The 13,200-nt window shown below is 35.7% G+C and overlaps 1 protein-coding gene and 1 pseudogene across 1 annotated transcript in view; both read left to right on the forward strand.

Moving 5' to 3' along the window:
- ZNRF2 (zinc and ring finger 2) overlaps positions 1 to 4,005 on the forward strand; it is a 90,953-nt gene extending 86,948 nt beyond the window's left edge. The window contains exon 5 of the mRNA XM_033194750.1: positions 591 to 4,005. The gene's annotated coding sequence lies outside the window, so the exon portion shown is untranslated. The remainder of the gene's footprint in view (positions 1 to 590) is intronic.
- Positions 4,006 to 6,059: 2,054 nt separating this feature from the next.
- LOC117073621 lies at positions 6,060 to 7,350 on the forward strand (annotated as a pseudogene).
- The last annotated feature ends 5,850 nt before the right edge of the window (positions 7,351 to 13,200 follow it).

Genomic DNA, 13,200 nt, shown 5'->3' on the forward strand with positions numbered 1-13,200 from the left:
CTGAACCAATGGAGTCTGCTTCTGTGGGTCTTGAAGAGTCATTTTTAAGAATTTATAGACATGGAGTATCTTGACTCTTGTACATTTTTGCTTCTCTCCTGACCTTATTTATTAAGTGATACATTTTTGTATACTTTTTAATAGTCCTAGATTAAAGGTATATGGGTTTGAGGAGGATTCAGTGTTGTTAAAACATTTTGTAAGGCACTATGTAGCCATAAAGCTCAACGTTTTTGATATCCTTCAGCATAAGAATTTAACAATCAACCCAAAATAGAGAGACATGAATATTTGTGGTCTTGATTAGTTAGAAAATTGCTGTACTTTTTTGGGGGTTTTTAGTTACTTAGGAGAAATATTTTAAAACTCCGTGTGTGTATTCTTTACTTGGGTGTAGTCCTGATTGTGAAAGGGGGATGACTTCGTTATGTATTTTTTGTGACTAAACTTTAATTTTTAATTGGTCCTTCTGTATCTTAATCTGTTCTTCTCCAGATCACTGGCTTTATGAGTTTTCAGAACAGTAAGTAAGGGTATGAAAACTTACAGTAACTAAAGCAATGTTCATGGAGAAATCTATTTTTACACAGGTTTTCTCATCTTTACAAGATGCTTGAAAAACCAAGAGGATATGAAGATCTGTCTCTGGAGAAACAAAAATGCAGGCATACTCAGCCAGAAATCTGAGTTTTGTGAGACTTGGTAATACAGAGATGGACAATCATACTGGGGTAAAAAACCCTGCTGAAGAGAGGACAGTGACCACAGAACTCAGTGTACCAAACATGCATACAAAGGACACACAGGGATTTTGAAAATGCTGCATATCCCTTAATAGTCATCTACATAGGTAATACTGATAAACATTTTGTATTCAGATGCCAAAGTTAACTGATTTCAAAGTTGATTTACTTTTTATTAAGTTCTCCAGAGCTGCACAACTAGTTAAGTTTTGATTTGTTTTGTTTTTCAGTTTGGGGGTCTCTTTGTTTTCCCCAACATAATGTTTCTGCATTCATCTGTTCTTAAATTGAAAAACATATAATTTACTTCTTATAAATTAAAGTGTTAAATGTGAAACCAAGAAATGTAATCAAGCAGTAAAAACATTCTCTGAATGTAGACCATGATCTCAAGTTCTTCCATATTTTCCCCCAAGAGTGGAAAATAGACTTCTACATAGGAAAGCTAAAATATGTTAATATTTTTAAATTAAAGGTTTAATATCAGAATGCAGTCCAAAGAGCAAATCACATTACATAATTACATTTTAATTAAATATAGAATATTCTACTGAATTGCAATTTATTAAATATTCTTATCCTCTTAAATAAAACTGCTCAGCAGTTAATCAGCAGTGAATCATCTTGCAGCTATGCAACTTAAAAAAATTACAGATTACCAATTTTAAGTGCTGCCAGCTAAAATAACTGTTTTAACGGGTATCTTTTGTTTGTTCTTTTCATGTAATTATTTTATTGTGCTTTGCATCTCCAGGCAGTTCTCTCAAATTTGGGTAAAATGTTCAGCAGGCTGTAAACTTAAGAAAAGGGTAAAATAAAATTTTCTGGAGTGAAACTTGGAATAATTTGAGGGAGATTTTATATACCTTAAAAAATTGTAATTTAATTGGGATGCCAGATTTATAACAATTTGCATCTTTAATTTTCCAGATAATCTGGAGGTTAGCATTTGATAAATGATTTTTTTAAAGTAGATATGAAGATTTTGTTAATTTATAATTTATTCATTTGTTATTACTGTAATTGAAAATGTTATAGACACTTTTAAATTCAGTTTGTATAGAAAGAAATGTGTTAAACAAAATTATGTTAATAAATATTCCCACATAATACATCTGAATGGTTAAAAATACTGGAAGAGTTGTCAGGGCTACAATAGTGAATGTCTTTTTTTTTTTTTTAATATCAAAAATATCATAAGTAGGTTTTGTGTTTTCAACATAGGGAAAATGTTATCAGTGACTAGGTGGTGCACTTTACTTGGTGTAATTGAAAGTTGCACAGTAAGTACTGTTTCCTTGTTTTAATCTTTCTTTACTCCTAATGTATTTAAGAATTTGCTGTTTTATTTAACGCTGCTACTGTTAATCTTCTCTAATTTTTTTCCCCTACTTTCTTGCTTCTGTTTCACATTTTTTAAAAGGGCAAGTACAGGAGCAACTGCTGCTACCCAGAAAAATTTGTGTATTATAAATAATTAAAAGAGTTTTTAATTGCTTTCTGTATGATTCCAGATCAGATAACATTTTCCCTGAAGTTATGCTGTGAAATGCCTTTTGTTATGCTGCAATTGCTAAAGGAATCCAAAACCTCCATTTTGACAGCTGAAGGCACAGTTTAATAGGTGCTTTTTAACTAGTTATGGAAAATATTCGTCCCTTAACGAAACAATTCTTTTTCTGATTTTTTTCTGTTACCATGAAGTCTTAATTTGAATTAATTTTATTTCATGTTTTCGATTTTGTAAGCTTTCATACCCTCCTGCCCAGCCTCCTCAAGTAAAACCTCTTAGAATGTGAATAATTGATTCATTTTCTATTACTGGTATACTGTTGTGATGAGAATTGTTTTGTTGTCTTCCATTCTTAAACGAACAGATTTATTACAGCTGTGAGAATTAACTATATTCTCCTGGAAGTTGATTTTGTGATAGGTTAATGCAAAAGTCATTGCAAAAACTGCCATCACTTTTGCACCAATTTAATAGTTCCCTTGTTTACTTTTTAACCTATATTGGCTTAAATTCACTTTTTAACCCCTCTTTGTCATAAGGTTCTGTGCTGCATTTGCTACAATAGAAGCTCCTATGATTTTAAAGAAAGTTCAGTGTTTGTCAGTGTCAAGTGCTACTTGATTATTATATTTTTCTGGAACAGTATTCACTTAAATCTGTTTATAGCAATCCCTTTTTTGACAAAATTTACAAAGTTGACATTTTTACTTTAAATTCAATCTCTATCAGTGACTTCCTAAAAAGAACAACTTAGAAATTGAGGGAAAAAAATGTTTTTAAAGCCCAAATGTTCCAGTTTTTATTCAAAATCAAAGTCGTTACTCTGAAAAATACAAGTAATATTCTATATAATGTCACTTAAAATATTTGTAAATTTATTATGCAAACACTGAATAGTATAAGTAAGGTATAAAATCACAATAGATATTTAAATACTAAGCTGAAACTACTGACAACTAATTATTATGAGGGACACAATAAAGATTGAAAGCCTAGGTTATCAAGTTGGTTTTAGCTTTCTAGAATCTTTGTAAATACTCATGTTCAAATAAGATCACACATGCATATGTAGAAAGCAATATATTCTGAAAGTTCACTTTAGTGCCACTGTTTGTCCATAATGGATTTATTGCCAATTTTGAATCCTCACCTTACTTTGATCTGGCTTTTTTTTTTTTTTCCTTGCCAGAATGTTTAGGAGAAAGTAAAATTATTCTGTTTTACTTTGGCTTTTTGCCAGAGATACAGACTAAGCATAGTCTTAATATGTGTTTTTCAGATCTGGTTACAAGACGGATTATAGATTGTGTTTTAAGAGCAATGTTGTAATTGAAATATAAATAACAGCATAACTTTTTTTGTGTTAGCAAGAACAACATTAAAAAGGTTATGTTACACAATATGCAGGTTTTGGTTTCTTAGTGCAACTCTTATATTTCTTTTAAATGTTACGTAGTTATTTAAGTTTTCATTCTAGCTACTTTACTAAAGTGTAGCCCCCAAATAGCCTCAGCATATCTGTCATATGTATTTCAAAGATTACAGTCTGAATGAGTTAATGAAAATGGCAAGTTCCTTTTCAAAGTTTATTTGACTCACAGCCATATTGCTAAGTTTGGGTATAGAGAAGTTAAAAACAGTCACTTAAATTAGTATCTTATAGCAAGATATACTGACATTGTTTTAAATGAAAAAGACTGTAAATTCATTGTAAATATTACCTAACATAAGAGTGGAAGAGGGGAATTTTTTAAAAAATAAGCTATATTTGAACAAAGCATGAAACTCTTGTTTTAAAATTTAAGAATAATTGAATTTACCATCTAATTGACATCTGTACTGTGCATTGATAGTAATATCCAAATCATCTTTTTCTTTCACTGAGGAAGTTCTCATATAAATCAGATTGCTGAGAACTATATAAAACTACATAGAGGTAAATGGTGCTTATTAAATACGAGTATAGTTTGTTACTTGCTGGAAGTCTTCTAGTTCATTTGGACCATTTTCTAACAATTTTGATTGATCCTGAGGTGAACTCAGTATCTATTGGCAATGAGTGGTTAAATGTGAAGTGCCCTTGTTCAGTGTCCCTTGTTCTTATACAGGTATTTTCTTAGTTAAAAAAAAAAAAAAAAAAATTCTAGCATGCCAACATTTGTCTTTGGCCTATTCCCTTTTTTCTAAAGTGTGTAACTTCTGATTTTTTCTTTGCTGTGTTGTGAATAACAGTAGTTAAATTCTCTGTTTTACTATCTACTTTTCTTTTCTCCCCAGATCTTTTCATTCTAAAACTAAATTGCTTGGTTTTCTTTAGAAGAAATTGCTACATGGTGTACTCATAGTGATTCATATTCAAGAATAGCTGATAAACCTTTCTAGGTAATAATTTATCCGAACAATACTTTGAGTATCATATTTTGTGAATGCCTTGCTTAAGCTAGGAAACTGAATATTCTTTTTAAATCATAGAATTCCTGTATTAAATGTGAAGCACACAGTCTCCAAGGTCACCTGATTCTCTGTGGAAAATGAAAGGCACTGAAGGAAACCAGATATGTTAATATTTAGTTTTAGTTGAAAATGCAACATTACTGTACTTAGAGCGGGGGTTGGTTTATTTTTAGATATTTAAGCTATCATTAATTTTAGACCAATGGCTAATAATAAGAGCGGTTTTTGGTTGCTCATTTATGGAGAGACAAAGAACAGCATGGCATAAACTTACATCCCAGAAATAAATGAAAAAATTTAAGTGATAAAATTGTGTTTTCTATGAACCAGCGTTGTATATGAACCAACATTGTGTTTCTTAGCTCTGACCTGAACAGTGAGGTACCTGTCAGGACCCCTAGTCTTGGCACTAGAAATGACAGAGTTCTCCTATTACTAAATTCTAATGCCTTCCTTTTCCGACTTAGTAGGTTGAAATTGGTAGGCACTAATGATTTATGTTTGATAAAGTTCTGCTTGTATCCTGTTACTGGTAATTCTGGTACCAAAATCTCAAAAGGTTTGATTATTAGTAGCATTTTGAGTACCTGTGTTCATATAATACAGTTAGCAGACCCTTATAGAGGTCAAAAGAGATTTTGGAATTTGGTGATATTGGTCTTTATAACACTAGCCTATTACATTTTCTTTCTTTATAATAACTGTTTATGTGAGTTTCATTGAAAATCGTGGCTCTATTGCTTTATTCATGGTTTCCACAACTCTTTCTGTAACACCTTAATTTTCTCTCTTAGGTATTTTCCTGTTAAATAAGATATCAAAAACATCAATCACAAGACAGAGAAAATGTATTAGGAACAACTTGTATTAGTATATTCTAAACTGAAATGAAAAAGCTCATTATTCCTATTTTAATAAATAAAGCTCCCAAATGATCTTGCTAAATTATCCCATTATTTAGAAGTAGAAAATAAGAGAGGAGTGCTTTCATGGAAATTTGTCATACTCTCCCTTCTATCTAGAAGTTGACAATAAATTGCAATAAAACTAAGAAATAGCTGTATGCTGAAAAATACCATGAATTAATGTTATGGCTTCTTTATTTTTGTATATCCATTCCCACAAATTGAATTTAAAATTATTAATGAAAATTCTATAATAAGTAATAATGCGTGTATTAGTACTGGGCAAAGAAGTCTTTCTTTGTTACATTAACCATTAGTAAAAGATGTACTTTGACATTTCTGATGTAAAACCTATATGTAAATGTTGTAATTGAAATATGATTGGACAACTGTTAAGTTTTGGGGAGGGAAGCAGATGCCGGCGTTCTCTGCTGAAAAGACAAGATGGCACTTGACAGACCACAGCAGATGGAGCCAGAAGAGGAAAAGGCAGGCAGTGGACTCTGCCAGTATTATCTGTTCAAGATTGAAGAACTCCAGGGTCAACTGCAATATAAATTGGATGGGGGAAAGCCACAAGGAGCAGTTCTGAACTCCAGGTGCATATGCAGCTGATTGTGAATAAGACCCCAAACCTTTGGAGGCGGCAGGTGCACAGGAATGAACTAAATGCTAAAGTGTGCCGATTTCAGGAGGAGCTGCAGCTGCTGCAGGAACAGGACTCCTATGTCGGGGAAGTAGTCTAGGCCATGGATAAGAAGAAAGTGTTGGTCAAGGTGCATCCCAAGAACAAGTTTGTCGTAGATGTGGACAAAAATATCAGCATCAGTGACATGACGCCCAGTCTGGTGGTTCTAAGAAATGACAGCTACACTTTGTACAAGATCCTACCCAACAAGGTGGACTCATTGGTGTCACTGATGATGGTGCAGAAAGCACCAGATTCGACTTATAAATTGATTGGTAGACTGGATAGGCAGATCAAGGAGATCAAAGAAGTGATCGACCTGCCTGCTAAGCATCCCCAGCTCTTCAAAGTACTGGGCATTGCACAGCCCAAGGGAGTGCTGCTTGGAAGACACTGTTGGCCTGGGCTCTGGCTTATCATAGGGACTGTACCTTTATTCATGTCTCTGGCTCTGAATTGGTACAGAAATTGGGGAATTACTGTGATGGCAGAGAAAATGCTCATCTGTCATCTTCACGGATGAAATCGACTCGATTGGCACCTCCCAGCTGGTAGGGGTTGCTGGAGGGACCAGTGAAGTGCAGCAGACGATGCTTCGAAGATGGCTTTGAGGCTACCAAGAGTATCAGTTTATCACGGCTACTAATACGATTGATATCCTGGACTCGGCACTGCTTTGCCCAGGGCACATTGACAGAAAAATTGAGTTCCCACCCCGCAATGAGGAGGCCTGACTGGACACTTTCGACTCTTTCAAGATTCATTCTCAGAAATCAACCTGACCCAGGGGATCAACCTGAGAAAAATTGCTGAGCATATGTCAGGAGCATCGGGCTGAAGTGAAGGGCATGTGCACAGAAACTGGCCTGTATGGTCTGAGTTAACAGTGAGTCCATGTCACTCAGAAGGACTTTGAGATAGTACAAAGTCCTATCTCATGCCAAAGGACAGTGAGGAAAAACGTGTCCATCAAGAAACTATGGAATTGAGTGGACATCCTTTGTGTGTATCCCTACAATAAAACTCAGTGGAACAAGAAAAAAAAAAGAAAACGTTTTGGGGAGGGATGATCTGCTAGTGTATAATCAATAACTTTTAAAATTTAGCTTGTATTTAGTAACATTTCATTATGTTTTGAAAAAAAGTAAAAAATCTTTTGAAGCACAATTTTCATGATGTAAAAGATACTGAGTTTCCTAGTGTAAGAACATGAGTTCTGGAAACAGTCTTAGGGACACTGGGCAAGATAGAGCACCCCTCCCCCCTCACCGCCAACCAACTTTGTAAAAAGAGAGAATGCTGCCTACATCAGGGTTAGTGTGAGAATTAATTAGAAAAGTACATGTATGTAAGCACCAGACACATAGTAAGCACTATAATGTTAGTGGCTAGTATAAACAAACATATTTGTGCCCACTTGTGAATAATTTTAGTATTCTCTCCAGTCATGAGGTGTAGTAGTAATATCTAAGACCTTAACTGAAGTGTTTAAAGAAACCTAGGTATAATAGAGAACATCATGGGTGCTAATTTCTACTCTCACTAAACCCAGTGATTTTACTATATCAGCTACTATAAAGCACTACTTGATTCTGTAGATTATATGGACCAAGAATGTAGAAATGAGATAGCCGATCTCTAGGAACTGAATTTTTAGTGGGTAAAGCAAGCAAGCATGTAATAGAGAACAATAAAAGCTCTGATAGACATATGTACAAGGTGTTGTAGAGGTACAAAGGAAAATTAGACTAGGCAAGAGAGTGATTAAACTTAAGTATTTAAGAACAAATAGATCATAGTTCTAGGGGATGTGAAACATGCAAAGTGGAAAGTTTGGGAAGAGTATTCCCAAGGCAAAAAGCTTGGCATGTACAAACATAGGAGGAAAGTGAGACACACCTCAAGAGTTGCTGTGCTTTGGGAGGCGGAGGCGGACGGATCAAGAGACTGAGACCATTCCGGCCAACACAGTGAAACCCTGTCTCTACTAAAAATACAAAAAGTAGCTGGGCGTGGTGGTGCACGCCTGTAGTCCAGCTACTCGGGAGCCTGAGGCAGGAGAATTGCTTGAACAATTCTGGTGGAGAGGTGGAGGTTGCAGTGAGCTGAGATTGCACCACTGCACTCCATCCTAACAACAGAGTGAGACTGTCTCAAAAAAAAAAAAAAAATGTTATGTTGGCCAGGCATGGTGGCTCACACCTGTAATCCTAGCACTTCGGGAGGCTGAGGCGGGGTAGATCACTACCTGAGGCCAGGAGTTTGAGACCAGCCTGGCCAACATGACGAAACCCCATCTCTACTAAAAATACAAAAATTAGCTGGGTGCGGTAGTGTGCGCCTGTAGTCCCAGCTACTTGGAAGGCTGAGGCATGAGCCCAGGAGGCGGAGGTTGCAGTAAGCTGGGATCGTCCCACTGCACTCTAGCCTGGGCAATAGAGTGAGACTCTGTCTCCAAAAATAAAGAAGAAAGTTGCTATGTCTAGAGAGGTAAACAGGTGATAAATCATGAAGAGATTTATGTCTTAAACTATAATTGAAGGATTTGAAACAGGAAAAAGATAATCACATTTATACTTAAGATTAGAGAGGTACAAGACTAGAGGCAGAGAGACCTGTTAGAACATTTATACTAATTCAGGCAAGATGATGAGGGGCAGAACTAAAGCAATGAAAATAGGGAAAGCAAGTGCAGAAGAACAGAACAGATTTAGAGAGCAGAATTGACCCATCTGGGACACGTTCTAGTTGTCCATTCTGTTGCCAGTGCTGCAGAGTCCAGAGGCAGCACAGTGCTTCATTTGGTGAGGGAGTTCACAAGAGAAAACCAAACTAGTTTTTTAACAGACCCATTTGTGATAACTGACCTAGTCCCTTGATAATAACCATTAATCCATACATAGATTAATCAATTTTTAGAGACATAGATAGCCCTCATGATCCATTCACCACTTAAAGGCCCTACCTCTTAATATTGATACATTGGGAATTAAGTTTTAACACAAATTTCAGTGGGGGCAAACATTCAGATCATAGCAGTGTCTATTAGGGTGTAGGAGATATCTCTACCCACATGTTTAGGGTGTCAGTAAGTATGTGATAAGTGGGATTGTTGAGCTAGTTTAACGATATCTAGGTTGGTTGGGTTGGACTTTTCCTCATGTCCCCTCCCTGCTTAGCTCTAGCTGCCTATTGGAATGCAGTCATGCTTTCCTGGGTTTGCTTAGTGAAATGCTGAGATGCACTCTGAAGCATTCTTGAGGTTTTCCCTTTGGTTTATTTGTCCCATACTCTTTCCATTATACCATTCTTCTCAGATCTTCACAACACAAGTAAATCTGTTGGAAGCAAGGTCTTGTAGAAGTAGACATATAGGAAAAACAGAGGCTGCTGTCCTGAAGGATGCTGCTGTTAAAATAGGTTGGGTTGGCCTAGGTAAAAGGAGGACCAGAAGAGATTTATGATTTCTTGGAAGGCTATGAGTTGCTGCTGGCCCCATCATAATCTTTGTTTAGCAAAAGTCGGGAAATGAATACTGGTACACTTACATTTCTTGGAAGAGCAGCAGAAACCTTGGGATATCCTTGTGGGTCAAGGAGACAACTCTCCTCATGGATTCCCTAATTTAATTTGATACAGCATACTCTTGGAAACGCCAATTCAAGTTTTCACAAGTTTCTCTTAAAGTTCACTTACGATTTCCTAGACCAAGAATTCCTACAATGCAAGGCCTGTGAAAATGTTGTAAACTTAATACCTGACAGGGAGATATTCAAAGATGCCAAAGCCCCTGTTTTTACGAATATTTCCACATGGTTTAAGATTTACCTTCCCACATAAAATGAGTAAAAATAACAATTTTTCTGCAGTACCTTAATGACACTGTAATTATAAAGCAGGGTTTTAAAATTCTGCCATGTAGTGCCTTATTTTTATAGTAATGTTTTCTATGAACCTTTGAATTTAATGTGTATTAAGAGATTTAAAGAGTATGTAACTAAAAAATATCTTTCCAACAAAGTCACCTTGAGATTTAATGCTTTCCAATTGGCTTGATCATTTGGTGGCAAGATAACTAGTTGGGTGACTGAACACAGACTATACAGTGTTAGCAAATATAAATTTATATTTCAGAAAAATATCAAATAACTGTATATCATCAAAGCCTGTATGCGCCTTTCAAGGTAGCACGTTAACACTTGGAATATTATTAAATCTGTAAATACTAAGGATATTATCCAAATAGATGATATCCATCAAACGATATATAAAAACGATATATAAAGTTCATCTGTTGTTGGAAATCTAATGTTGCAAAGGCCAAAGGTATTTAATATCCAAACTATTGTTTTAGCATATATTTAATAATGTAAAAACTCTAAAGTGATATATTGCATTTTTTTTTTTTTTTTTTTTTTTTTTTAGTCTTTGAAATCTGGTTGTGTTTTACACTTATAACACATCTCTATTCAGGACTATAGCCACTTTTTAAGTTGTCAAGAGTTATATATGTGACCAGTGGCTACTGTGCTGGCAGCACAGGTCCAGATGACTATATATGGGAGGCTTTTCTACTCCTATCTGTCCTTACCTGAATTATTTCTGAAGGCCTTCTAATTCCAACTTCATGAAGACTCTTGGGTCTTTTTCAAAGTTTATTTAACTGCTGCACATGAGCAGAACTTGTCCTAAATTATTACTAAATTGAGGCAGTTTCCTCATTTTTAAATGAAAGAGCTGGAAATATCTTTAAAAGGTTGAGGGTCTAATGAATCGTCTTCATGTACATTGTGATTATGGTTTTTGGTGAGGGCACACGAGCTTTGAACACCTGGTCAGTGTTTTAGTTAGGAATTGCAGTTTGTGAGGCTTTGGCCAAATAATCATCAGGAATTGTGAGTGATGCTGGTGAATAGTTCTAGTCAGATTTGTCCCTTGTGTTGAGTTCTATAGGGGACATTTTCATGGGTTTCAGACCTTCCAGCTAATAGTTGGCTTCCTGCCTACGTCAGTGCTTAAACTGTCAAACTTGTCCACCAAACCCTCAATTCATAAAGCTGACTCTTCAAAATCTAGCATAAGAGGCACCAGTAGTCAAGTCTAAACTGTCTTCAGTAAGATACTCCCTAGTTTGCCTAGAGATTCTGTGCTCAGATGCCATGTTGAATGGAGTCAGCGGGCAGGTGTTGGCAGGGAGGTTGTCTATGAGGTTGGCATACACAGTGGAAAGACAGACATTACATATGTCTTCTTTGGGATCCCCATAAGCCAGTAGTTCTCAATACTTGCCTAAACATTAGGTCAACTCAGGAGGGAGGAAAGACATATAGAGGCATCCCTTTAAATATATTAAGGTCTTGACCTCACCCCAGAGATTCTGAGTTAATCTAGTGTGATTCTGTTGTATAGTCAGTGTACAACCTATCAAAGGTTTTCTCATACACCTCAAAAATAGGGGTGAACCTATGAAGAGGAAAGGGTGCCAAGAATGTTTCAGACCTCTGCAACTAAGCTGTAGCTATATTCCTTTCAATTTTCTTTCCTACTTGATCAAACTCTTAACTCTTTTTGGATGAGAAGACTGCTCTGGCATCATTATGCATTCTACCCAAATCTGGTTCATAGGACAATGTCTAATTCAGCCAGGCTCCAATCCTTAATTTTCACAAAGAATTTGTAGATTCCCAAAAGCTCTTTTTACTTCCAGAATGGTTCTGACAAATCAAAAGCCTTTGGCTTCCAGACACTTCTCTTCCTTTGGATTTAAAGAACTTGACTTTGACATTCAAAATAATATCTTTGATTTGTCCTCATTTTCTCTCCCTCCTGAAGCAGTGACCATCAATGAGTCATTGAATAAAATGCCATGAGCAACTAGGAACACGAGCTAGGAATGAAAAATGTTCAAAAATAGTATTCTGCTGCACTCACATCAATCGATAGAAAGCCATTGAAACCTAAATATGTAACTCTAGTCTGATTTTCATTCTTAGAGTTATGTGGTAATCTTCAGAAGTCTTTCCCTGGAGAAGAATGTGTATAGGAGTTACTTGCACTAGTATGCAGGCACTATCATTCATTCATTTAGCATTCATTCATTTAGCACATATGGTTGGTTGTGTTGGTTCATTCATTTAGCACCTATTTCTTGAACATTTGATAGATGAAAAACACTGTGTGAGACATCACATATACATTGATGGGGAAAAGGATAGTGCCTGCCCTAATGGGGCTTAATCATTTATAGTATCACAAATCTATAAATAACAGGCTGTCTGAAACCTGGTTCTTAAATAAGTATTTGTGTCAGTTCTTACAAGGAATGAGGTTATTAAGGTCATTGGAAAACCCTTTATTTGACTCTACATTTAGTAGGACTTTTATACCTTGTGCCAGACCTTCCTGTGTGTCAGTGCTACTAAAACAAAGGAGAAAGTAGGTAAAAGTACTTCAAACACTAGGATTGAGGTAGAGCCAGCCAGACACAGATTTCCTAACTTGTTTCCATTTTTAGAGGGCTATTTCTTCAGTAAGAACAGTATTATATTTCTAATCAGCTTTTTCTTCATTGCTTTGTAAAGGCAACTTTATCTTTTTTAATTAATTAATTAATATTTTTTTGAGACAGAGTCTTGCTCTGTTGCCCAGGTTGGAGTGCAGTGGCGAGATCTTAGCTCACTGCTACCTCTGTAAAGGCAACTTTAAATAAAGTTACAGTTTACATGTAATAAAAACATTATGCATGTACAGTCTGATTAATTTGTGCAAGACATATATACCTGTGTGACTATCACCACAACCGAAATAGAGAATATTTTTATCACCCCTCAAAAATTACTTCAAGACTCTTAATAGTTGGTTCCCACCCATCACCCCACAGCCCTAGGCAGCCATTGA

This window comes from Trachypithecus francoisi, unplaced genomic scaffold (assembly GCF_009764315.1).
Source record: "Trachypithecus francoisi isolate TF-2019V2 unplaced genomic scaffold, Tfra_2.0 Lachesis_group4, whole genome shotgun sequence".
In the NCBI taxonomy this organism is placed as follows: domain Eukaryota; kingdom Metazoa; phylum Chordata; class Mammalia; order Primates; family Cercopithecidae; genus Trachypithecus; species Trachypithecus francoisi.